This window comes from Schistocerca nitens, chromosome 3 (assembly GCF_023898315.1).
Source record: "Schistocerca nitens isolate TAMUIC-IGC-003100 chromosome 3, iqSchNite1.1, whole genome shotgun sequence".
Lineage (NCBI taxonomy): Eukaryota > Metazoa > Arthropoda > Insecta > Orthoptera > Acrididae > Schistocerca > Schistocerca nitens.
In genome coordinates, this window is record NC_064616.1 from 116,052,417 (window position 1) to 116,078,821 (window position 26,405).

Genomic DNA, 26,405 nt, shown 5'->3' on the forward strand with positions numbered 1-26,405 from the left:
TGCATGAAGCGATACGCCACTAGTTGTGTATCTTAAGAGAAACATCGTTACTCTTGCCAGCGGTTTCTTGACTTTGAAGATGTGATTATACTGGTGACGAGATATTGGCTACCCTAAGAGAGTCACAGTGTTTCGTGCCAGTTGCTCATCCAAATACACATTTTTTAGATACTCTTTCCAGTCTGCCTGATAGCTACGCCACTAGTTGTGTATCTTAAGACTCATTGTAACTTTTGCCAGGGGTTTCTTGAAGTTGCTGATGTGATTTTGCTGGTGACGAGGCATTGGCTACCCTATGAGTGTCATAGTGATTCCTGCTAGTTGCTCACCCAAATACACATTTTTTTGATACTTTGGCCAGTTTGCCTCAAGTGACACCCCACTAGCTGTGTATCTTATGAGAAGCTTCGTTACCTTTGCAAGCGGTTTCTTGAAGTTGGTGATGGGATTATGTTGGTGACGAGGCATTGGCTACCTTAAGAGAGTCATAGTGCTTCCTGCCAGTTGCTCACCCAAATACACATTTTGAGATACTGTGGCCAGTCTGCCTGAAGCGATACGCCACTAGTTGTGTATCTTAAGAGAAACATCGTTACTCTTGCCAGCGGTTTCTTGACTTTGAAGATGTGATTATACTGGTGACGAGATATTGGTTACCCTAAGAGAGTCACAGTGTTTCGTGCCAGTTGCTCACCCAAATACACATTTTTTAGATACTGTTTCCAGTGTGCCTGAAGCGATACGCCATTAGTTGTGTATCTTAAGAGAAACATCGTTACTTTTGCCAGGGGTTTCTAGAAGTTGCTGATTTGATTCTGCTGGTGACGAGGCATTGGCTACCTCAAGAGAGTCATAGAGATTCCTGCCAGTTCTTCACCCAAATACACATTTTTTAGATACTCTTTCCAGTCTGCCTGATAGCTACGCCACTAGTCGTGTATCTTAAGAGTCATTGTAACTTTTGCCAGGGGTTTCTTGAAGTTGCTGATGTGATTATGCTGGAGACGAGGCATTGGCTACCCTATGAGTGTCATAGTGATTCCTGCTAGTTGCTCACCCAAATACACATTTTTTTGATACTTTGGCCAGTCTGCCTCAAGTGACACCCCACTAGCTGTGTATCTTATGAGAAGTTTCGTTACCTTTGCAAGCGGTTTCTTGAAGTTGGTGATGGGATTATGTTGGTGACGAGGCATTGGCTACATTAAGAGAGTCATAGTGCTTCCTGCCAGTTGCTCACCCAAATACACATTTTGAGATACTGTGGCCAGTCTGCCTGAAGCGATACGCCACTAGTTGTGTATCTTAAGAGAAACATCGTTACTCTTGCCAGCGGTTTCTTGGCTTTGAAGCTGTGATTACACTGGTGACGAGATATTGGTTACCCTAAGAGAGTCACAGTGTTTCGTGCCAGTTGCTCACCCAAATACACATTTTTTAGATACTGTTTCCAGTGTGCCTGAAGCGATACGCCACTAGTTGTGTATCTTAAGAGAAACATCGTTATTTTTGCCAGGGGTTTCTAGAAGTTGCTGATTTGATTCTGCTGGTGACGAGGCATTGGCTACCTCAAGAGAGTCATAGAGATTCCTGCCAGTTCTTCACCTAAATACACATTTTTCAGATACTCTTTCCAGTCTGCCTGATAGCTACGCCACTAGTTGTGTATCTTAAGAGTCATTGTAACTTTTGCCAGGGGTTTCTTGAAGTTGCTGATGTTATTATGCTGGTGACGAGGCATTGGCTACCCTATGAGTGTCATAGTGATTCCTGCTAGTTGCTCACCCAAATACACATTTTTTTGATACTTTGGCCAGTCTGCCTCAAGTGACACCCCACTAGCTGTGTATCTTATGAGAAGTTTCGTTACCTTTGCAAGCGGTTTCTTGAAGTTGTCGATGGGAATATGTTGGTGACGAGGCATTGGCTACCTTCAGAGAGTCATAGTGCTTCCTGCCAGTTGCTCACCCAAATACACATTTTGAGATACTGTGGCCAGTCTGCCTGAAGCGATACGCCACTAGTTGTGTATCTTAAGAGAAACATCGTTACTCTTGCCAGCGGTTTCTTGACTTTGAAGATGTGATTATACTGGTGACGAGATATTGGCTAACCTAAGAGAGTCACAGTGTTTCGTGCCAGTTGCTCATCCAAATACACATTTTTTAGATACTCTTTCCAGTCTGCCTGATAGCTACGCCACTAGTTGTGTATCTTAAGAGTCATTGTAACTTTTGCCAGGGGTTTCTTGAAGTTGCTGATGTGATTTTGCTGGTGACGAGGCATTGGCTACCCTATGAGTGTCATAGTGATTCCTGCTAGTTGCTCACCCAAATACACATTTTTTTGATACTTTGGCCAGTTTGCCTCAAGTGACACCCCACTAGCTGTGTATCTTATGAGAAGCTTCGTTACCTTTGCAAGCGGTTTCTTGAAGTTGGTGATGGGATTATGTTGGTGACGAGGCATTGGCTACCTTAAGAGAGTCATAGTGCTTCCTGCCAGTTGCTCACCCAAATACACATTTTGAGATACTGTGGCCAGTCTGCCTGAAGCGATACGCCACTAGTTGTGTATCTTAAGAGAAACATCGTTACTCTTGCCAGCGGTTTCTTGACTTTTAAGATGTGATTAAACTGGTGACGAGATATTGGTTACCCTAAGAGAGTCACAGTGTTTCGTGCCAGTTGCTCACTCAAATACACATTTTTTAGATACTGTTTCCAGTGTGCCTGAAGCGATACGCCACTAGTTGTGTATCTTAAGAGAAACATCGTTACTTTTGCCAGGGGTTTCTAGAAGTTGCTGATTTGATTCTGCTGGTGACGAGGCATTGGCTACCTCAAGAGAGTCATAGAGATTCCTGCCAGTTCTTCACCCAAATACACATTTTTTAGATACTCTTTCCAGTCTGCCTGATAGCTACGCCACTAGTTGTGTATCTTAAGAGTCATTGTAACTTTTGCCGGGGGTTTCTTGAAGTTGCTGATGTTATTATGCTGGTGACGAGGCATTGGCTACCCTATGAGTGTCATAGTGATTCCTGCTAGTTGCTCACCCAAATACACATTTTTTTGATACTTTGGCCAGTCTGCCTCAAGTGACACCCCACTAGCTGTGTATCTTATGAGAAGTTTCGTTACCTTTGCAAGCGGTTTCTTGAAGTTGTCGATGGGAATATGTTGGTGACGAGGCATTGGCTACCTTCAGAGAGTCATAGTGCTTCCTGCCAGTTGCTCACCCAAATACACATTTTGAGATACTGTGGCCAGTCTGCATGAAGCGATACGCCACTAGTTGTGTATCTTAAGAGAAACATCGTTACTCTTGCCAGCGGTTTCTTGACTTTGAAGATGTGATTATACTGGTGACGAGATATTGGCTACCCTAAGAGAGTCACAGTGTTTCGTGCCAGTTGCTCATCCAAATACACATTTTTTAGATACTCTTTCCAGTCTGCCTGATAGCTACGCCACTAGTTGTGTATCTTAAGACTCATTGTAACTTTTGCCAGGGGTTTCTTGAAGTTGCTGATGTGATTTTGCTGGTGACGAGGCATTGGCTACCCTATGAGTGTCATAGTGATTCCTGCTAGTTGCTCACCCAAATACACATTTTTTTGATACTTTGGCCAGTTTGCCTCAAGTGACACCCCACTAGCTGTGTATCTTATGAGAAGCTTCGTTACCTTTGCAAGCGGTTTCTTGAAGTTGGTGATGGGATTATGTTGGTGACGAGGCATTGGCTACCTTAAGAGAGTCATAGTGCTTCCTGCCAGTTGCTCACCCAAATACACATTTTGAGATACTGTGGCCAGTCTGCCTGAAGCGATACGCCACTAGTTGTGTATCTTAAGAGAAACATCGTTACTCTTGCCAGCGGTTTCTTGACTTTGAAGATGTGATTATACTGGTGACGAGATATTGGTTACCCTAAGAGAGTCACAGTGTTTCGTGCCAGTTGCTCACCCAAATACACATTTTTTAGATACTGTTTCCAGTGTGCCTGAAGCGATACGCCATTAGTTGTGTATCTTAAGAGAAACATCGTTACTTTTGCCAGGGGTTTCTAGAAGTTGCTGATTTGATTCTGCTGGTGACGAGGCATTGGCTACCTCAAGAGAGTCATAGAGATTCCTGCCAGTTCTTCACCCAAATACACATTTTTTAGATACTCTTTCCAGTCTGCCTGATAGCTACGCCACTAGTCGTGTATCTTAAGAGTCATTGTAACTTTTGCCAGGGGTTTCTTGAAGTTGCTGATGTGATTATGCTGGAGACGAGGCATTGGCTACCCTATGAGTGTCATAGTGATTCCTGCTAGTTGCTCACCCAAATACACATTTTTTTGATACTTTGGCCAGTCTGCCTCAAGTGACACCCCACTAGCTGTGTATCTTATGAGAAGTTTCGTTACCTTTGCAAGCGGTTTCTTGAAGTTGGTGATGGGATTATGTTGGTGACGAGGCATTGGCTACATTAAGAGAGTCATAGTGCTTCCTGCCAGTTGCTCACCCAAATACACATTTTGAGATACTGTGGCCAGTCTGCCTGAAGCGATACGCCACTAGTTGTGTATCTTAAGAGAAACATCGTTACTCTTGCCAGCGGTTTCTTGGCTTTGAAGCTGTGATTACACTGGTGACGAGATATTGGTTACCCTAAGAGAGTCACAGTGTTTCGTGCCAGTTGCTCACCCAAATACACATTTTTTAGATACTGTTTCCAGTGTGCCTGAAGCGATACGCCACTAGTTGTGTATCTTAAGAGAAACATCGTTATTTTTGCCAGGGGTTTCTAGAAGTTGCTGATTTGATTCTGCTGGTGACGAGGCATTGGCTACCTCAAGAGAGTCATAGAGATTCCTGCCAGTTCTTCACCTAAATACACATTTTTCAGATACTCTTTCCAGTCTGCCTGATAGCTACGCCACTAGTTGTGTATCTTAAGAGTCATTGTAACTTTTGCCAGGGGTTTCTTGAAGTTGCTGATGTTATTATGCTGGTGACGAGGCATTGGCTACCCTACGAGTGTCATAGTGATTCCTGCTAGTTGCTCACCCAAATACACATTTTTTTGATACTTTGGCCAGTCTGCCTCAAGTGACACCCCACTAGCTGTGTATCTTATGAGAAGTTTCGTTACCTTTGCAAGCGGTTTCTTGAAGTTGTCGATGGGAATATGTTGGTGACGAGGCATTGGCTACCTTCAGAGAGTCATAGTGCTTCCTGCCAGTTGCTCACCCAAATACACATTTTGAGATACTGTGGCCAGTCTGCCTGAAGCGATACGCCACTAGTTGTGTATCTTAAGAGAAACATCGTTACTCTTGCCAGCGGTTTCTTGACTTTGAAGATGTGATTATACTGGTGACGAGATATTGGCTAACCTAAGAGAGTCACAGTGTTTCGTGCCAGTTGCTCATCCAAATACACATTTTTTAGATACTCTTTCCAGTCTGCCTGATAGCTACGCCACTAGTTGTGTATCTTAAGAGTCATTGTAACTTTTGCCAGGGGTTTCTTGAAGTTGCTGATGTGATTTTGCTGGTGACGAGGCATTGGCTACCCTATGAGTGTCATAGTGATTCCTGCTAGTTGCTCACCCAAATACACATTTTTTTGATACTTTGGCCAGTTTGCCTCAAGTGACACCCCACTAGCTGTGTATCTTATGAGAAGCTTCGTTACCTTTGCAAGCGGTTTCTTGAAGTTGGTGATGGGATTATGTTGGTGACGAGGCATTGGCTACCTTAAGAGAGTCATAGTGCTTCCTGCCAGTTGCTCACCCAAATACACATTTTGAGATACTGTGGCCAGTCTGCCTGAAGCGATACGCCACTAGTTGTGTATCTTAAGAGAAACATCGTTACTCTTGCCAGCGGTTTCTTGACTTTTAAGATGTGATTAAACTGGTGACGAGATATTGGTTACCCTAAGAGAGTCACAGTGTTTCGTGCCAGTTGCTCACTCAAATACACATTTTTTAGATACTGTTTCCAGTGTGCCTGAAGCGATACGCCACTAGTTGTGTATCTTAAGAGAAACATCGTTACTTTTGCCAGGGGTTTCTAGAAGTTGCTGATTTGATTCTGCTGGTGACGAGGCATTGGCTACCTCAAGAGAGTCATAGAGATTCCTGCCAGTTCTTCACCCAAATACACATTTTTTAGATACTCTTTCCAGTCTGCCTGATAGCTACGCCACTAGTTGTGTATCTTAAGAGTCATTGTAACTTTTGCCGGGGGTTTCTTGAAGTTGCTGATGTTATTATGCTGGTGACGAGGCATTGGCTACCCTATGAGTGTCATAGTGATTCCTGCTAGTTGCTCACCCAAATACACATTTTTTTGATACTTTGGCCAGTCTGCCTCAAGTGACACCCCACTAGCTGTGTATCTTATGAGAAGTTTCGTTACCTTTGCAAGCGGTTTCTTGAAGTTGTCGATGGGAATATGTTGGTGACGAGGCATTGGCTACCTTCAGAGAGTCATAGTGCTTCCTGCCAGTTGCTCACCCAAATACACATTTTGAGATACTGTGGCCAGTCTGCATGAAGCGATACGCCACTAGTTGTGTATCTTAAGAGAAACATCGTTACTCTTGCCAGCGGTTTCTTGACTTTGAAGATGTGATTATACTGGTGACGAGATATTGGCTACCCTAAGAGAGTCACAGTGTTTCGTGCCAGTTGCTCATCCAAATACACATTTTTTAAATACTCTTTCCAGTCTGCCTGATAGCTACGCCACTAGTTGTGTATCTTAAGAGTCATTGTAACTTTTGCCAGGGGTTTCTTGAAGTTGCTGATGTGATTTTGCTGGTGACGAGGCATTGGCTACCCTATGAGTGTCATAGTGATTCCTGCTAGTTGCTCACCCAAATACACATTTTTTTGATACTTTGGCCAGTTTGCCTCAAGTGACACCCCACTAGCTGTGTATCTTATGAGAAGCTTCGTTACCTTTGCAAGCGGTTTCTTGAAGTTGGTGATGGGATTATGTTGGTGACGAGGCATTGGCTACCTTAAGAGAGTCATAGTGCTTCCTGCCAGTTGCTCACCCAAATACACATTTTGAGATACTGTGGCCAGTCTGCCTGAAGCGATACGCCACTAGTTGTGTATCTTAAGAGAAACATCGTTACTCTTGCCAGCGGTTTCTTGACTTTTAAGATGTGATTAAACTGGTGACGAGATATTGGTTACCCTAAGAGAGTCACAGTGTTTCGTGCCAGTTGCTCACTCAAATACACATTTTTTAGATACTGTTTCCAGTGTGCCTGAAGCGATACGCCACTAGTTGTGTATCTTAAGAGAAACATCGTTACTTTTGCCAGGGGTTTCTAGAAGTTGCTGATTTGATTCTGCTGGTGACGAGGCATTGGCTACCTCAAGAGAGTCATAGAGATTCCTGCCAGTTCTTCACCCAAATACACATTTATTAGATACTCTATCCAGTCTGCCTGATAGCTACGCCACTAGTTGTGTATCTTAACAGTCATTGTAACTTTTGCCGGGGTATTCTTGAAGTTGCTGATGTGATTATGCTGGTGACGAGGCATTGGCTACCCTATGAGTGTCATAGTGATTCCTGCTAGTTGCTCACCCAAATACACATTTTTTTGATACTTTGGCCAGTCTGCCTCAAGTGACACCCCACTAGCTGTGTATCTTATGAGAAGCTTCGTTACATTTGCAAGCGGTTTCTTGAAGTTGGTGATGGGATTATGTTGGTGACGAGGCATTGGCTACCTTAAGAGAGTCATAGTGCTTCCTGCCAGTTGCTCACCCAAATACACATTTTGAGATACTGTGGCCAGTCTGCCTGAAGCGATACGCCACTAGTTGTGCATCTTAAGAGAAACATCGTTACTCTTGCCAGCGGTTTCTTGACTTTGAAGCTGTGATTATACTGGTGACGAGATATTGGCTACCCTAAGAGAGTCACAGTGTTTCGTGCCAGTTGCTCACCCAAATACACATTTTTTAGATACTGTGTCCAGTGTGCCTGAAGCGATACGCCACTAGTTGTGTATCTTAAGAGAAACATCGTTACTTTTGCCAGGGGTTTCTAGAAGTTGCTGATTTGATTCTGCTGGTGACGAGGCATTGGCTACCTCAAGAGAGTCATAGAGATTCCTGCCAGTTCTTCACCCAAATACACATTTTTTAGATACTCTTCCCAGTCTGCCTGATAGCTACGCCACTAGTTGTGTATCTTAAGAGTCATTGTAACTTTTGCCAGGGGTTTCTTGAAGTTGCTGATGTGATTTTGCTGGTGACGAGGCATTGGCTACCCTATGAGTGACATAGTGATTCCTACTAGTTGCTCACCAAAATACACATTTTTTTGACACTTTGGCCAGTCTGCCTCAAGTGACACCCCACTAGCTGTGTATCTTATGAGAAGCTTCGTTACCTTTGCAAGCGGTTTCTTGAAGTTGTTGATGGGATTATGTTGGTGACGAGGCATTGGCTACCTTAAGAGAGTCATAGTGCTTCCTGCCAGTTGCTCACCCAAATACACATTTTGAGATACTGTGGCCAGTCTGCCTGAAGCGATACGCCACTAGTTGTGTATCTTAAGAGAAACATCGTTACTCTTGCCAGCGGTTTCTTGGCTTTTAAGCTGTGATTATACTGGTGACGAGATATTGGTTACCCTAAGAGAGTCACAGTGTTTCGTGCCAGTTGCTCACCCAAATACACATTTTTTAGATACTGTTTCCAGTGTGCCTGAAGCGATACGCCACTAGTTGTGTATCTTAAGAGAAACATCGTTATTTTTGCCAGGGGTTTCTAGAAGTTGCTGATTTGATTCTGCTGGTGACGAGGCATTGGCTACCTCAAGAGAGTCATAGAGATTCCTGCCAGTTCTTCACCCAAATACACATTTTTTAGATACTCTTTCCAGTCTGCCTGATAGCTACGCCACTAGTTGTGTATCTTAAGAGTCATTGTAACTTTTGCCAGGGGTTTCTTGAAGTTGCTGATGTGATTATGCTGGTGACGAGGCATTGGCTACCCTATGAGTGTCATAGTGATTCCTGCTAGTTGCTCACCCAAATACACATTTTTTTGATACTTTGGCCAGTCTGCCTCAAGTGACACCCCACTAGCTGTGTATCTTATGAGAAGTTTCGTTACCTTTGCAAGCGGTTTCTTGAAGTTGGTGATGGGATTATGTTGGTGACGAGGCATTGGCTACATTAAGAGAGTCATAGTGCTTCCTGCCAGTTGCTCACCCAAATACGCATTTTGAGATACTGTGGCCAGTCTGCCTGAAGCGATACGCCACTAGTTGTGTATCTTAAGAGAAACATCGTTACTCTTTCCAGCGGTTTCTTGACTTTGAAGATGTGATTATACTGGTGACGAGATATTGGCTACCCTAAGAGAGTCACAGTGTTTCGTGCCAGTTGCTCATCCAAATACACATTTTTTAGATACTCTTTCCAGTCTGCCTGATAGCTACGCCACTAGTTGTGTATCTTAAGAGTCATTGTAACTTTTGCCAGGGGTTTCTTGAAGTTGCTGATGTGATTTTGCTGGTGACGAGGCATTGGCTACCCTATGAGTGTCATAGTGATTCCTGCTAGTTGCTCACCCAAATACACATTTTTTTGATACTTTGGCCAGTTTGCCTCAAGTGACACCCCACTAGCTGTGTATCTTATGAGAAGCTTCGTTACCTTTGCAAGCGGTTTCTTGAAGTTGAGATGGGATTATGTTGGTGACGAGGCATTGGCTACCTTAAGAGAGTCATACTGCTTCCTGCCAGTTGCTCACCCAAATACACATTTTGAGATACTGTGGCCAGTCTGCCTGAAGCGATACGCCACTAGTTGTGTATCTTAAGAGAAATATCGTTACTCTTGCCAGCGGTTTCTTGACTCTGAAGATGTGATTATACTGGTGACGAGATATTGGCTACCCTAAGAGAGTCACAGTGTTTCGTGCCAGTTGCTCATCCAAATACACATTTTTTAGATACTCTTTCCAGTCTGCCTGATAGCTACGCCACTAGTTGTGTATCTTAAGAGTCATTGTAACTTTTGCCAGGGGTTTCTTGAAGTTGCTGATGTGATTTTCCTGGTGACGAGGCATTGGCTACCCTATGAGTGTCATAGTGATTCCTGCTAGTTGCTCACCCAAATACACATTTTTTTGATACTTTGGCCAGTTTGCCTCAAGTGACACCCCACTAGCTGTGTATCTTATGAGAATCTTCGTTACCTTTGCAAGCGGTTTCTTGAAGTTGGTGATGGGATTATGTTGATGATGAGGCATTGGCTACATTAAGAGAGTCATAGTGCTTCCTGCCAGTTGCTCACCCAAATACACATTTTGAGATACTGTGGCCAGTCTGCCTGAAGCGATACGCCACTAGTTGTGTATCTTAAGAGAAACATCGTTACTCTTGCCAGCGGTTTCTTGACTTTGAAGATGTGATTATACTGGTGACGAGATATTGGCTACCCTAAGAGAGTCACAGTGTTTCCTGCCAGTTGCTCATCCAAATACACATTTTTTAGATACTCTTTCCAGTCTGCCTGATAGCTACGCCACTAGTTGTGTATCTTAAGAGTCATTGTAACTTTTGCCAGGGGTTTCTTGAAGTTGCTGATGTGATTTTGCTGGTGACGAGGCATTGGCTACCCTATGAGTGTCATAGTGATTCCTGCTAGTTGCTCACCCAAATACACATTTTTTTGATACTTTGGCCAGTTTGCCTCAAGTGACACCCCACTAGCTGTGTATCTTATGAGAAGCTTCGTTACCTTTGCAAGCGGTTTCTTGAAGTTGGTGATGGGATTATGTTGGTGACGAGGCATTGGCTACATTAAGAGAGTCATAGTGCTTCCTGCCAGTTGCTCACCCAAATACACATTTTGAGATACTGTGGCCAGTCTGCCTGAAGCGATACGCCACTAGTTGTGTATCTTAAGAGAAACATCGTTACTCTTGCCAGCGGTTTCTTGACTTTGAAGATGTGATTATACTGGTGACGAGATATTGGTTACCCTAAGAGAGTCACAGTGTTTCGTGCCAGTTGCTCACCCAAATACACATTTTTTAGATACTGTTTCCAGTGTGCCTGAAGCGATACGCCATTAGTTGTGTATCTTAAGAGAAACATCGTTACTTTTGCCAGGGGTTTCTAGAAGTTGCTGATTTGATTCTGCTGGTGACGAGGCATTGGCTACCTCAAGAGAGTCATAGAGATTCCTGCCAGTTCTTCACCCAAATACACATTTTTTAGATACTCTTTCCAGTCTGCCTGATAGCTACGCCACTAGTTGTGTATCTTAAGAGTCATTGTAACTTTTGCTAGGAGTTTCTTGAAGTTGCTGATGTGATTATGCTGGAGACGAGGCATTGGCTACCCTATGAGTGTCATAGTGATTCCTGCTAGTTGCTCACCCAAATACACATTTTTTTGATACTTTGGCCAGTCTGCCTCAAGTGACACCCCACTAGCTGTGTATCTTATGAGAAGTTTCGTTACCTTTGCAAGCGGTTTCTTGAAGTTGGTGATGGGATTATGTTGGTGACGAGGCATTGGCTACATTAAGAGAGTCATAGTGCTTCCTGCCAGTTGCTCACCCAAATCCACATTTTGAGATACTGTGGCCAGTCTGCCTGAAGCGATACGCCACTAGTTGTGTATCTTAAGAGAAACATCGTTACTCTTGCCAGCAGTTTCTTGGCTTTGAAGCTGTGATTACACTGGTGACGAGATATTGGTTACCCTAAGAGAGTCACAGTGTTTCGTGCCAGTTGCTCACCCAAATACACATTTTTTAGATACTGTTTCCAGTGTGCCTGAAGCGATACGCCACTAGTTGTGTATCTTAAGAGAAACATCGTTATTTTTGCCAGGGGTTTCTAGAAGTTGCTGATTTGATTCTGCTGGTGACGAGGCATTGGCTACCTCAAGAGAGTCATAGAGATTCCTGCCTGTTCTTCACCCAAATACACATTTTTTAGATACTCTTTCCAGTCTGCCTGATAGCTACGCCACTAGTTGTGTATCTTAAGACTCATTGTAACTTTTGCCAGGGGTTTCTTGAAGTTGCTGATGTTATTATGCTGGTGACGAGGCATTGGCTACCCTATGAGTGTCATAGTGATTCCTGCTAGTTGCTCACCCAAATACACATTTTTTTGATACTTTGGCCAGTCTGCCTCAAGTGACACCCCACTAGCTGTGTATCTTATGAGAAGTTTCGTTACCTTTGCAAGCGGTTTCTTGAAGTTGTCGATGGGAATAAGTTGGTGACGAGGCATTGGCTACCTTCAGAGAGTCATAGTGCTTCCTGCCAGTTGCTCACCCAAATACACATTTTGAGATACTGTGGCCAGTCTGCCTGAAGTGATACGCCACTAGTTGTGTATCTTAAGAGAAACATCGTTACTCTTGCCAGCGGTTTCTTGACTTTGAAGATGTGATTATACTGGTGACGAGATATTGGCTACCCTAAGAGAGTCACAGTGTTTCGTGCCAGTTGCTCATCCAAATACACATTTTTTAGATACTCTTTCCAGTCTGCCTGATAGCTACGCCACTAGTTGTGTATCTTAAGAGTCATTGTAACTTTTGCCAGGGGTTTCTTGAAGTTGCTGATGTGATTTTGCTGGTGACGAGGCATTGGCTACCCTATGAGTGTCATAGTGATTCCTGCTAGTTGCTCACCCAAATACACATTTTTTTGATACTTTGGCCAGTTTGCCTCAAGTGACACCCCACTAGCTGTGTATCTTATGAGAAGCTTCGTTACCTTTGCAAGCGGTTTCTTGAAGTTGGTGATGGGATTATGTTGGTGACGAGGCATTGGCTACCTTAAGAGAGTCATAGTGCTTCCTTCCAGTTGCTCACCCAAATACACATTTTGAGATACTGTGGCCAGTCTGCCTGAAGCGATACGCCACTAGTTGTGTATCTTAAGAGAAACATCGTTACTCTTGCCAGCGGTTTCTTGACTTTTAAGATGTGATTAAACTGGTGACGAGATATTGGTTACCCTAAGAGAGTCACAGTGTTTCGTGCCAGTTGCTCATCCAAATACACATTTTTTAGATACTCTTTCCAGTCTGCCTGATAGCTACGCCACTAGTTGTGTATCTTAAGAGTCATTGTAACTTTTGCCAGGGGTTTCTTGAAGTTGCTGATGTGATTTTGCTGGTGACGAGGCATTGGCTACCCTATGAGTGTCATAGTGATTCCTGCTAGTTGCTCACCCAAATACACATTTTTTTGATACTTTGGCCAGTTTGCCTCAAGTGACACCCCACTAGCTGTGTATCTTATGAGAAGCTTCGTTACCTTTGCAAGCGGTTTCTTGAAGTTGGTGATGGGATTATGTTGGTGACGAGGCATTGGCTACCTTAAGAGAGTCATAGTGCTTCCTTCCAGTTGCTCACCCAAATACACATTTTGAGATACTGTGGCCAGTCTGCCTGAAGCGATACGCCACTAGTTGTGTATCTTAAGAGAAACATCGTTACTCTTGCCAGCGGTTTCTTGACTTTTAAGATGTGATTAAACTGGTGACGAGATATTGGTTACCCTAAGAGAGTCACAGTGTTTCGTGCCAGTTGCTCACTCAAATACACATTTTTTAGATACTGTTTCCAGTGTGCCTGAAGCGATACGCCACTAGTTGTGTATCTTAAGAGAAACATCGTTACTTTTGCCAGGGGTTTCTAGAAGTTGCTGATTTGATTCTGCTGGTGACGAGGCATTGGCTACCTCAAGAGAGTCATAGAGATTCCTGCCAGTTCTTCACCCAAATACACATTTTTTAGATACTCTTTCAAGTCTGCCTGATAGCTACGCCACTAGTTGTGTATCTTAAGAGTCATTGTAACTTTTGCCAGGGGTTTCTTGAAGTTGCTAATGTGATTATGCTGGTGACGAGGCATTGGCTACCCTATGAGTGTCATAGTGATTCCTGCTAGTTGCTCACCCAAATACACATTTTTTTGATACTTTGGCCAGTTTGCCTCAAGTGACACCCCACTAGCTGTGTATCTTATGAGAAGTTTCGTTACCTTTGCAAGCGGTTTCTTGAAGTTGTCGATGGGAATATGTTGGTGACGAGGCATTGGCTACCTTCAGAGAGTCATAGTGCTTCCTGCCAGTTGCTCACCCAAATACACATTTTGAGATACTGTGGCCAGTCTGCATGAAGCGATACGCCACTAGTTGTGTATCTTAAGAGAAACATCGTTACTCTTGCCAGCGGTTTCTTGACTTTGAAGATGTGATTATACTGGTGACGAGATATTGGCTACCCTAAGAGAGTCACAGTGTTTCGTGCCAGTTGCTCATCCAAATACACATTTTTTAGATACTCTTTCCAGTCTGCCTGATAGCTACGCCACTAGTTGTGTATCTTAAGACTCATTGTAACTTTTGCCAGGGGTTTCTTGAAGTTGCTGATGTGATTTTCCTGGTGACGAGGCATTGGCTACCCTATGAGTGTCATAGTGATTCCTGCTAGTTGCTCACCCAAATACACATTTTTTTGATACTTTGGCCAGTTTGCCTCAAGTGACACCCCACTAGCTGTGTATCTTATGAGAAGCTTCGTTACCTTTGCAAGCGGTTTCTTGAAGTTGGTGATGGGATTATGTTGATGATGAGGCATTGGCTACATTAAGAGAGTCATAGTGCTTCCTGCCAGTTGCTCACCCAAATACACATTTTGAGATACTGTGGCCAGTCTGCCTGAAGCGATACGCCACTAGTTGTGTATCTTAAGAGAAACATCGTTACTCTTGCCAGCGGTTTCTTGATTTTGAAGATGTGATTATACTGGTGACGAGATATTGGTTACCCTAAGAGAGTCACAGTGTTTCGTGCCAGTTGCTCACCCAAATACACATTTTTTAGATACTGTTTCCAGTGTGCCTGAAGCGATACGCCATTAGTTGTGTATCTTAAGAGAAACATCGTTACTTTTGCCAGGGGTTTCTAGAAGTTGCTGATTTTATTCTGCTGGTGACGAGGCATTGGCTACCTCAAGAGAGTCATAGAGATTCCTGCCAGTTCTTCACCCAAATACACATTTTTTAGATACTCTTTCCAGTCTGCCTGATAGCTACGCCACTAGTTGTGTATCTTAAGAGTCATTGTAACTTTTGCCAGGGGTTTCTTGAAGTTGCTGATGTGATTATGCTGGTGACGAGGCATTGGCTACCCTATGAGTGTCATAGTGATTCCTGCTAGTTGCTCACCCAAATACACATTTTTTGATACTTTGGCCAGTCTGCCTCAAGTGACACCCCACTAGCTGTGTATCTTATGAGAAGTTTCGTTACCTTTGCAAGCGGTTTCTTGAAGTTGGTGATGGGATTATGTTGGTGACGAGGCATTGGCTACATTAAGAGAGTCATAGTGCTTCCTGCCAGTTGCTCACCCAAATACACATTTTGAGATACTGTGGCCAGTCTGCCTGAAGCGATACGCCACTAGTTGTGTATCTTAAGAGAAACATCGTTACTCTTGCCAGCGGTTTCTTGACTTTGAAGATGTGATTATACTGGTGACGAGATATTGGCTACCCTAAGAGAGTCACAGTGTTTCCTGCCAGTTGCTCATCCAAATACACATTTTTTAGATACTCTTTCCAGTCTGCCTGATAGCTACGCCACTAGTTGTGTATCTTAAGAGTCATTGTAACTTTTGCCAGGGATTTCTTGAAGTTGCTGATGTGATTTTGCTGGTGACGAGGCATTGGCTACCCTATGAGTGTCATAGTGATTCCTGCTAGTTGCTCACCCAAATACACATTTTTTTGATACTTTGGCCAGTTTGCCTCAAGTGACACCCCACTAGCTGTGTATCTTATGAGAAGCTTCGTTACCTTTGCAAGCGGTTTCTTGAAGTTGGTGATGGGATTATGTTGGTGACGAGGCATTGGCTACATTAAGAGAGTCATAGTGCTTCCTGCCAGTTGCTCACCCAAATACACATTTTGAGATACTGTGGCCAGTCTGCCTGAAGCGATACGCCACTAGTTGTGTATCTTAAGAGAAACATCGTTACTCTTGCCAGCGGTTTCTTGACTTTGAAGATGTGATTATACTGGTGACGAGATATTGGTTACCCTAAGAGAGTCACAGTGTTTCGTGCCAGTTGCTCACCCAAATACACATTTTTTAGATACTGTTTCCAGTGTGCCTGAAGCGATACGCCATTAGTTGTGTATCTTAAGAGAAACATCGTTACTTTTGCCAGGGGTTTCTAGAAGTTGCTGATTTGATTCTGCTGGTGACGAGGCATTGGCTACCTCAAGAGAGTCAAAGAGATTCCTGCCAGTTCTTCACCCAAATACACATTTTTTAGATACTCTTTCCAGTCTGCCTGATAGCTACGCCACTAGTTGTGTATCTTAAGAGTCATTGTAACTTTTGCTAGGAGTTTCTTGAAGTAGCTGATGTGATTATGCTGGAGACGAGGCATTGGCTACCCTATGAGTGTCATAGTGATTCCTGCTAGTTGCTCACCCAAATACACATTTTTTTGATACTTTGGCCAGTCTGCCTCAAGTGACACCCCACTAGCTGTGTATCTTATGAGAAGTTTCGTTACCTTTGCAAGCGGTTTCTTGAAGTTGGTGATGGGATTATGTTGGTGACGAGGCATTGGCTACATTAAGAGAGTCATAGTGCTTCCTGCCAGTTGCTCACCCAAATACACATTTTGAGATACTGTGGCCAGTCTGCCTGAAGCGATACGCCACTAGTTGTGTATCTTAAGAGAAACATCGTTACTCTTGCCAGCAGTTTCTTGGCTTTGAAGCTGTGATTACACTGGTGACGAGATATTGGTTACCCTAAGAGAGTCACAGTGTTTCGTGCCAGTTGCTCACCCAAATACACATTTTTTAGATACTGTTTCCAGTGTGCCTGAAGCGATACGCCACTAGTTGTGTATCTTAAGAGAAACATCGTTATTTTTGCCAGGGGTTTCTAGAAGTTGCTGATTTGATTCTGCTGGTGACGAGGCATTGGCTACCTCAAGAGAGTCATAGAGATTCCTGCCAGTTCTTCACCCAAATACACATTTTTTAGATACTCTTTCCAGTCTGCCTGATAGCTACGCCACTAGTTGTGTATCTTAAGACTCATTGTAACTTTTGCCAGGGGTTTCTTGAAGTTGCTGATGTTATTATGCTGGTGACGAGGCATTGGCTACCCTATGAGTGTCATAGTGATTCCTGCTAGTTGCTCACCCAAATACACATTTTTTTGATACTTTGGCCAGTCTGCCTCAAGTGACACCCCACTAGCTGTGTATCTTATGAGAAGTTTCGTTACCTTTGCAAGCGGTTTCTTGAAGTTGTCGATGGGAATAAGTTGGTGACGAGGCATTGGCTACCTTCAGAGAGTCATAGTGCTTCCTGCCAGTTGCTCACCCAAATACACATTTTGAGATACTGTGGCCAGTCTGCCTGAAGCGATACGCCACTAGTTGTGTATCTTAAGAGAAACATCGTTACTCTTGCCAGCGGTTTCTTGACTTTGAAGATGTGATTATACTGGTGACGAGATATTGGCTACCCTAAGAGAGTCACAGTGTTTCGTGCCAGTTGCTCATCCAAATACACATTTTTTAGATACTCTTTCCAGTCTGCCTGATAGCTACGCCACTAGTTGTGTATCTTAAGAGTCATTGTAACTTTTGCCAGGGGTTTCTTGAAGTTGCTGATGTGATTTTGCTGGTGACGAGGCATTGGCTACCCTATGAGTGTCATAGTGATTCCTGCTAGTTGCTCACCCAAATACACATTTTTTTGATACTTTGGCCAGTTTGCCTCAAGTGACACCCCACTAGCTGTGTATCTTATGAGAAGCTTCGTTACCTTTGCAAGCGGTTTCTTGAAGTTGGTGATGGGATTATGTTGGTGACGAGGCATTGGCTACCTTAAGAGAGTCATAGTGCTTCCTGCCAGTTGCTCACCCAAATACACATTTTGAGATACTGTGGCCAGTCTGCCTGAAGCGATACGCCACTAGTTGTGTATCTTAAGAGAAACATCGTTACTCTTGCCAGCGGTTTCTTGACTTTTAAGATGTGATTAAACTGGTGACGAGATATTGGTTACCCTAAGAGAGTCACAGTGTTTCGTGCCAGTTGCTCACTCAAATACACATTTTTTAGATACTGTTTCCAGTGTGCCTGAAGCGATACGCCACTAGTTGTGTATCTTAAGAGAAACATCGTTACTTTTGCCAGGGGTTTCTAGAAGTTGCTGATTTGATTCTGCTGGTGACGAGGCATTGGCTACCTCAAGAGAGTCATAGAGATTCCTGCCAGTTCTTCACCCAAATACACATTTTTTAGATACTCTTTCCAGTCTGCCTGATAGCTACGCCACTAGTTGTGTATCTTAAGAGTCATTGTAACTTTTGCCAGGGGTTTCTTGAAGTTGCTAATGTTATTATGCTGGTGACGAGGCATTGGCTACCCTATGAGTGTCATAGTGATTCCTGCTAGTTGCTCACCCAAATACACATTTTTTTGATACTTTGGCCAGTTTGCCTCAAGTGACACCCCACTAGCTGTGTATCTTATGAGAAGTTTCGTTACCTTTGCAAGCGGTTTCTTGAAGTTGTCGATGGGAATATGTTGGTGACGAGGCATTGGCTACCTTCAGAGAGTCATAGTGCTTCCTGCCAGTTGCTCACCCAAATACACATTTTGAGATACTGTGGCCAGTCTGCATGAAGCGATACGCCACTAGTTGTGTATCTTAAGAGAAACATCGTTACTCTTGCCAGCGGTTTCTTGACTTTGAAGATGTGATTATACTGGTGACGAGATATTGGCTACCCTAAGAGAGTCACAGTGTTTCGTGCCAGTTGCTCATCCAAATACACATTTTTTAGATACTCTTTCCAGTCTGCCTGATAGCTACGCCACTAGTTGTGTATCTTAAGACTCATTGTAACTTTTGCCAGGGGTTTCTTGAAGTTGCTGATGTGATTTTGCTGGTGACGAGGCATTGGCTACCCTATGAGTGTCATAGTGATTCCTGCTAGTTGCTCACCCAAATACACATTTTTTTGATACTTTGGCCAGTTTGCCTCAAGTGACACCCCACTACCTGTGTATCTTATGAGAAGCTTCGTTACCTTTGCAAGCGGTTTCTTGAAGTTGGTGATGGGATTATGTTGGTGACGAGGCATTGGCTACCTTAAGAGAGTCATAGTGCTTCCTGCCAGTTGCTCACCCAAATACACATTTTGAGATACTGTGGCCAGTCTGCCTGAAGCGATACGCCACTAGTTGTGTATCTTAAGAGAAACATCGTTACTCTTGCCAGCGGTTTGTTGACTTTTAAGATGTGATTATACTGGTGACGAGATATTGGTTACCCTAAGAGAGTCACAGTGTTTCGTGCCAGTTGCTCACCCAAATACACATTTTTTAGATACTGTTTCCAGTGTGCCTGAAGCGATACGCCATTAGTTGTGTATCTCAATAGAAACATCGTTACTTTTGCCAGGGGTTTCTAGAAGTTGCTGATTTGATTCTGCTGGTGACGAGGCATTGGCTACCTCAAGAGAGTCATAGAGATTCCTGCCAGTTCTTCACCCAAATACACATTTTTTAGATACTCTTTCCAGTCTGCCTGATAGCTACGCCACTAGTTGTGTATCTTAAGAGTCATTGTAACTTTTGCCAGGGGTTTCTTGAAGTTGCTGATGTGATTATGCTGGAGACGAGGCATTGGCTACCCTATGAGTGTCATAGTGATTCCTGCTAGTTGCTCACCCAAATACACATTTTTTTGATACTTTGGCCAGTCTGCCTCAAGTGACACCCCACTAGCTGTTTATCTTATGAGAAGTTTCGTTACCTTTGCAAGCGGTTTCTTGAAGTTGGTGATGGGATTATGTTGGTGACGAGGCATTGGCTACATTAAGAGAGTCATAGTGCTTCCTGCCAGTTGCTCACCCAAATACACATTTTGAGATACTGTGGCCAGTCTGCCTGAAGCGATACGCCACTAGTTGTGTATCTTAAGAGAAACATCGTTACTCTTGCCAGCGGTTTCTTGGCTTTGAAGCTGTGATTACACTGGTGACGAGATATTGGTTACCCTAAGAGAGTCACAGTGTTTCGTGCCAGTTGCTCACCCAAATACACATTTTTTAGATACTGTTTCCAGTGTGCCTGAAGCGATACGCCACTAGTTGTGTATCTTAAGAGAAACATCGTTATTTTTGCCAGGGGTTTCTACAAGTTGCTGATTTGATTCTGCTGGTGACGAGGCATTGGCTACCTCAAGAGAGTCATAGAGATTCCTGCCAGTTCTTCACCCAAATACACATTTTTCAGATACTCTTTCCAGTCTGCCTGATAGCTACGCCACTAGTTGTGTATCTTAAGAGTCATTGTAACTTTTGCCAGGGGTTTCTTGAAGTTGCTGATGTTATTATGCTGGTGACGAGGCATTGGCTACCCTATGAGTGTCATAGTGATTCCTGCTAGTTGCTCACCCAAATACACATTTTTTTGATACTTTGGCCAGTCTGCCTCAAGTGACACCCCACTAGCTGTGTATCTTATGAGAAGTTTCGTTACCTTTGCAAGCGGTTTCTTGAAGTTGTCGATGGGAATATGTTGGTGACGAGGCATTGGCTACCTTCAGAGAGTCATAGTGCTTCCTGCCAGTTGCTCACCCAAATACACATTTTGAGATACTGTGGCCAGTCTGCCTGAAGCGATACGCCACTAGTTGTGTATCTTAAGAGAAACATCGTTCCTCTTGCCAGCGGTTTCTTGACTTTGAAGATGTGATTATACTGGTGACGAGATATTGGCTAACCTAAGAGAGTCACAGTGTTTCGTGCCAGTTGCTCATCCAAATACACATTTTTTAGATACTCTTTCCAGTCTGCCTGATAGCTACGCCACTAGTTGTGTATCTTAAGAGTCATTGTAACTTTTGCCAGGGGTTTCTTGAAGTTGCTGATGTGATTTTGCTGGTGACGAGGCATTGGCTACCATATGAGTGTCATAGTGATTCCTGCTAGTTGCTCACCCAAATACACATTTTTTTGATACTTTGGCCAGTTTGCCTCAAGTGACACCCCACTAGCTGTGTATCTTATGAGAAGCTTCGTTACCTTTGCAAGCGGTTTCTTGAAGTTGGTGATGGGATTATGTTGGTGACGAGGCATTGGCTACCTTAAGAGAGTCATAGTGCTTCCTGCCAGTTGCTCACCCAAATACACATTTTGAGATACTGTGGCCAGTCTGCCTGAAGCGATACGCCACTAGTTGTGTATCTTAAGAGAAACATCGTTACTCTTGCCAGCGGTTTCTTGACTTTTAAGATGTGATTAAACTGGTGACGAGATATTGGTTACCCTAAGAGAGTCACAGTGTTTCGTGCCAGTTGCTCACTCAAATACACATTTTTTAGATACTGTTTCCAGTGTGCCTGAAGCGATACGCCACTAGTTGTGTATCTTAAGAGAAACATCGTTACTTTTGCCAGGGGTTTCTAGAAGTTGCTGATTTGATTCTGCTGGTGACGAGGCATTGGCTACCTCAAGAGAGTCATAGAGATTCCTGCCAGTTCTTCACCCAAATACACATTTTTTAGATACTCTTTCCAGTCTGCCTGATAGCTACGCCACTAGTTGTGTATCTTAAGAGTCATTGTAACTTTTGCCAGGGGTTTCTTGAAGTTGCTGATGTTATTATGCTGGTGACGAGGCATTGGCTACCCTATGAGTGTCATAGTGATTCCTGCTAGTTGCTCACCCAAATACACATTTTTTTGATACTTTGGCCAGTCTGCCTCAAGTGACACCCCACTAGCTGTGTATCTTATGAGAAGTTTCGTTACCTTTGCAAGCGGTTTCTTGAAGTTGTCGATGGGAATATGTTGGTGACGAGGCATTGGCTACCTTCAGAGAGTCATAGTGCTTCCTGCCAGTTGCTCACCCAAATACACATTTTGAGATACTGTGGCCAGTCTGCCTGAAGCGATACGCCACTAGTTGTGTATCTTAAGAGAAACATCGTTACTCTTGCCAGCTAGTTGCTCACCCAAATACACATTTTTTTGATACTTTGGCCAGTCTGCCTCAAGTGACACCCCACTAGCTGTGTATCTTATGAGAAGTTTCGTTACCTTTGCAAGCGGTTTCTTGAAGTTGTCGATGGGAATATGTTGGTGACGAGGCATTGGCTACCTTCAGAGTGTCATAGTGCTTCCTGCCAGTTGCTCACCCAAATACACATTTTGAGATACTGTGGCCAGTCTGCCTTAAGCGATACGCCACTAGTTGTGTATCTTAAGAGAAACATCGTTACTCTTGCCAGCGGTTTCTTGACTTTGAAGATGTGATTATACTGGTGACGAGATATTGGCTACCCTAAGAGAGTCACAGTGTTTCGTGCCAGTTGCTCATCCAAATACACATTTTTTAGATACTCTTTCCAGTCTGCCTGATAGCTACGCCACTAGTTGTGTATCTTAAGAGTCATTGTAACTTTTGCCAGGGGTTTCTTGAAGTTGCTGATGTGATTTTGCTGGTGACGAGGCATTGGCTACCCTATGAGTGTCATAGTGATTCCTGCTAGTTGCTCACCCAAATACACATTTTTTTGATACTTTGGCCAGTTTGCCTCAAGTGACACCCCACTAGCTGTGTATCTTATGAGAAGCTTCGTTACCTTTGCAAGCGGTTTCTTGAAGTTGGTGATGGGATTATGTTGGTGACGAGGCATTGGCTACCTTAAGAGAGTCATAGTGCTTCCTGCCAGTTGCTCACCCAAATACACATTTTGAGATACTGTGGCCAGTCTGCCTGAAGCGATACGCCACTAGTTGTGTATCTTAAGAGAAACATCGTTACTCTTGCCAGCGGTTTCTTGACTTTTAAGATGTGATTAAACTGGTGACGAGATATTGGTTACCCTAAGAGAGTCACAGTGTTTCGTGCCAGTTGCTCACTCAAATACACATTTTTTAGATACTGTTTCCAGTGTGCCTGAAGCGATACGCCACTAGTTGTGTATCTTAAGAGAAACATCGTTACTTTTGCCAGGGGTTTCTAGAAGTTGCTGATTTGATTCTGCTGGTGACGAGGCATTGGCTACCTCAAGAGAGTCATAGAGATTCCTGCCAGTTCTTCACCCAAATACACATTTTTTAGATACTCTTTCCAGTCTGCCTGATAGCTACGCCACTAGTTGTGTATCTTAAGAGTCATTGTAACTTTTGCCAGGGGTTTCTTGAAGTTGCTAATGTTATTATGCTGGTGACGAGGCATTGGCTACCCTATGAGTGTCATAGTGATTCCTGCTAGTTGCTCACCCAAATACACATTTTTTTGATACTTTGGCCAGTTTGCCTCAAGTGACACCCCACTAGCTGTGTATCTTATGAGAAGTTTCGTTACCTTTGCAAGCGGTTTCTTGAAGTTGTCGATGGGAATATGTTGGTGACGAGGCATTGGCTACCTTCAGAGAGTCATAGTGCTTCCTGCCAGTTGCTCACCCAAATACACATTTTGAGATACTGTGGCCAGTCTGCATGAAGCGATACGCCACTAGTTGTGTATCTTAAGAGAAACATCGTTACTCTTGCCAGCGGTTTCTTGACTTTGAAGATGTGATTATACTGGTGACGAGATATTGGCTACCCTAAGAGAGTCACAGTGTTTCGTGCCAGTTGCTCATCCAAATACACATTTTTTAGATACTCTTTCCAGTCTGCCTGATAGCTACGCCACTAGTTGTGTATCTTAAGACTCATTGTAACTTTTGCCAGGGGTTTCTTGAAGTTGCTGATGTGATTTTGCTGGTGACGAGGCATTGGCTACCCTATGAGTGTCATAGTGATTCCTGCTAGTTGCTCACCCAAATACACATTTTTTTGATACTTTGGCCAGTTTGCCTCAAGTGACACCCCACTACCTGTGTATCTTATGAGAAGCTTCGTTACCTTTGCAAGCGGTTTCTTGAAGTTGGTGATGGGATTATGTTGGTGACGAGGCATTGGCTACCTTAAGAGAGTCATAGTGCTTCCTGCCAGTTGCTCACCCAAATACACATTTTGAGATACTGTGGCCAGTCTGCCTGAAGCGATACGCCACTAGTTGTGTATCTTAAGAGAAACATCGTTACTCTTGCCAGCGGTTTGTTGACTTTTAAGATGTGATTATACTGGTGACGAGATATTGGTTACCCTAAGAGAGTCACAGTGTTTCGTGCCAGTTGCTCACCCAAATACACATTTTTTAGATACTGTTTCCAGTGTGCCTGAAGCGATACGCCATTAGTTGTGTATCTCAATAGAAACATCGTTACTTTTGCCAGGGGTTTCTAGAAGTTGCTGATTTGATTCTGCTGGTGACGAGGCATTGGCTACCTCAAGAGAGTCATAGAGATTCCTGCCAGTTCTTCACCCAAATACACATTTTTTAGATACTCTTTCCAGTCTGCCTGATAGCTACGCCACTAGTTGTGTATCTTAAGAGTCATTGTAACTTTTGCCAGGGGTTTCTTGAAGTTGCTGATGTGATTATGCTGGAGACGAGGCATTGGCTACCCTATGAGTGTCATAGTGATTCCTGCTAGTTGCTCACCCAAATACACATTTTTTTGATACTTTGGCCAGTCTGCCTCAAGTGACACCCCACTAGCTGTTTATCTTATGAGAAGTTTCGTTACCTTTGCAAGCGGTTTCTTGAAGTTGGTGATGGGATTATGTTGGTGACGAGGCATTGGCTACATTAAGAGAGTCATAGTGCTTCCTGCCAGTTGCTCACCCAAATACACATTTTGAGATACTGTGGCCAGTCTGCCTGAAGCGATACGCCACTAGTTGTGTATCTTAAGAGAAACATCGTTACTCTTGCCAGCGGTTTCTTGGCTTTGAAGCTGTGATTACACTGGTGACGAGATATTGGTTACCCTAAGAGAGTCACAGTGTTTCGTGCCAGTTGCTCACCCAAATACACATTTTTTAGATACTGTTTCCAGTGTGCCTGAAGCGATACGCCACTAGTTGTGTATCTTAAGAGAAACATCGTTATTTTTGCCAGGGGTTTCTAGAAGTTGCTGATTTGATTCTGCTGGTGACGAGGCATTGGCTACCTCAAGAGAGTCATAGAGATTCCTGCCAGTTCTTCACCCAAATACACATTTTTCAGATACTCTTTCCAGTCTGCCTGATAGCTACGCCACTAGTTGTGTATCTTAAGAGTCATTGTAACTTTTGCCAGGGGTTTCTTGAAGTTGCTGATGTTATTATGCTGGTGACGAGGCATTGGCTACCCTATGAGTGTCATAGTGATTCCTGCTAGTTGCTCACCCAAATACACATTTTTTTGATACTTTGGCCAGTCTGCCTCAAGTGACACCCCACTAGCTGTGTATCTTATGAGAAGTTTCGTTACCTTTGCAAGCGGTTTCTTGAAGTTGTCGATGGGAATATGTTGGTGACGAGGCATTGGCTACCTTCAGAGAGTCATAGTGCTTCCTGCCAGTTGCTAACCCAAATACACATTTTGAGATACTGTGGCCAGTCTGCCTGAAGCGATACGCCACTAGTTGTGTATCTTAAGAGAAACATCGTTCCTCTTGCCAGCGGTTTCTTGACTTTGAAGATGTGATTATACTGGTGACGAGATATTGGCTAACCTAAGAGAGTCACAGTGTTTCGTGCCAGTTGCTCATCCAAATACACATTTTTTAGATACTCTTTCCAGTCTGCCTGATAGCTACGCCACTAGTTGTGTATCTTAAGAGTCATTGTAACTTTTGCCAGGGGTTTCTTGAAGTTGCTGATGTGATTTTGCTGGTGACGAGGCATTGGCTACCCTATGAGTGTCATAGTGATTCCTGCTAGTTGCTCACCCAAATACACATTTTTTTGATACTTTGGCCAGTTTGCCTCAAGTGACACCCCACTAGCTGTGTATCTTATGAGAAGCTTCGTTACCTTTGCAAGCGGTTTCTTGAAGTTGGTGATGGGATTATGTTGGTGACGAGGCATTGGCTACATTAAGAGAGTCATAGTGCTTCCTGCCAGTTGCTCACCCAAATACACATTTTGAGATACTGTGGCCAGTCTGCCTGAAGCGATACGCCACTAGTTGTGTATCTTAAGAGAAACATCGTTACTCTTGCCAGCGGTTTCTTGACTTTTAAGATGTGATTAAACTGGTGACGAGATATTGGTTACCCTAAGAGAGTCACAGTGTTTCGTGCCAGTTGCTCACTCAAATACACATTTTTTAGATACTGTTTCCAGTGTGCCTGAAGCGATACGCCACTAGTTGTGTATCTTAAGAGAAACATCGTTACTTTTGCCAGGGGTTTCTAGAAGTTGCTGATTTGATTCTGCTGGTGACGAGGCATTGGCT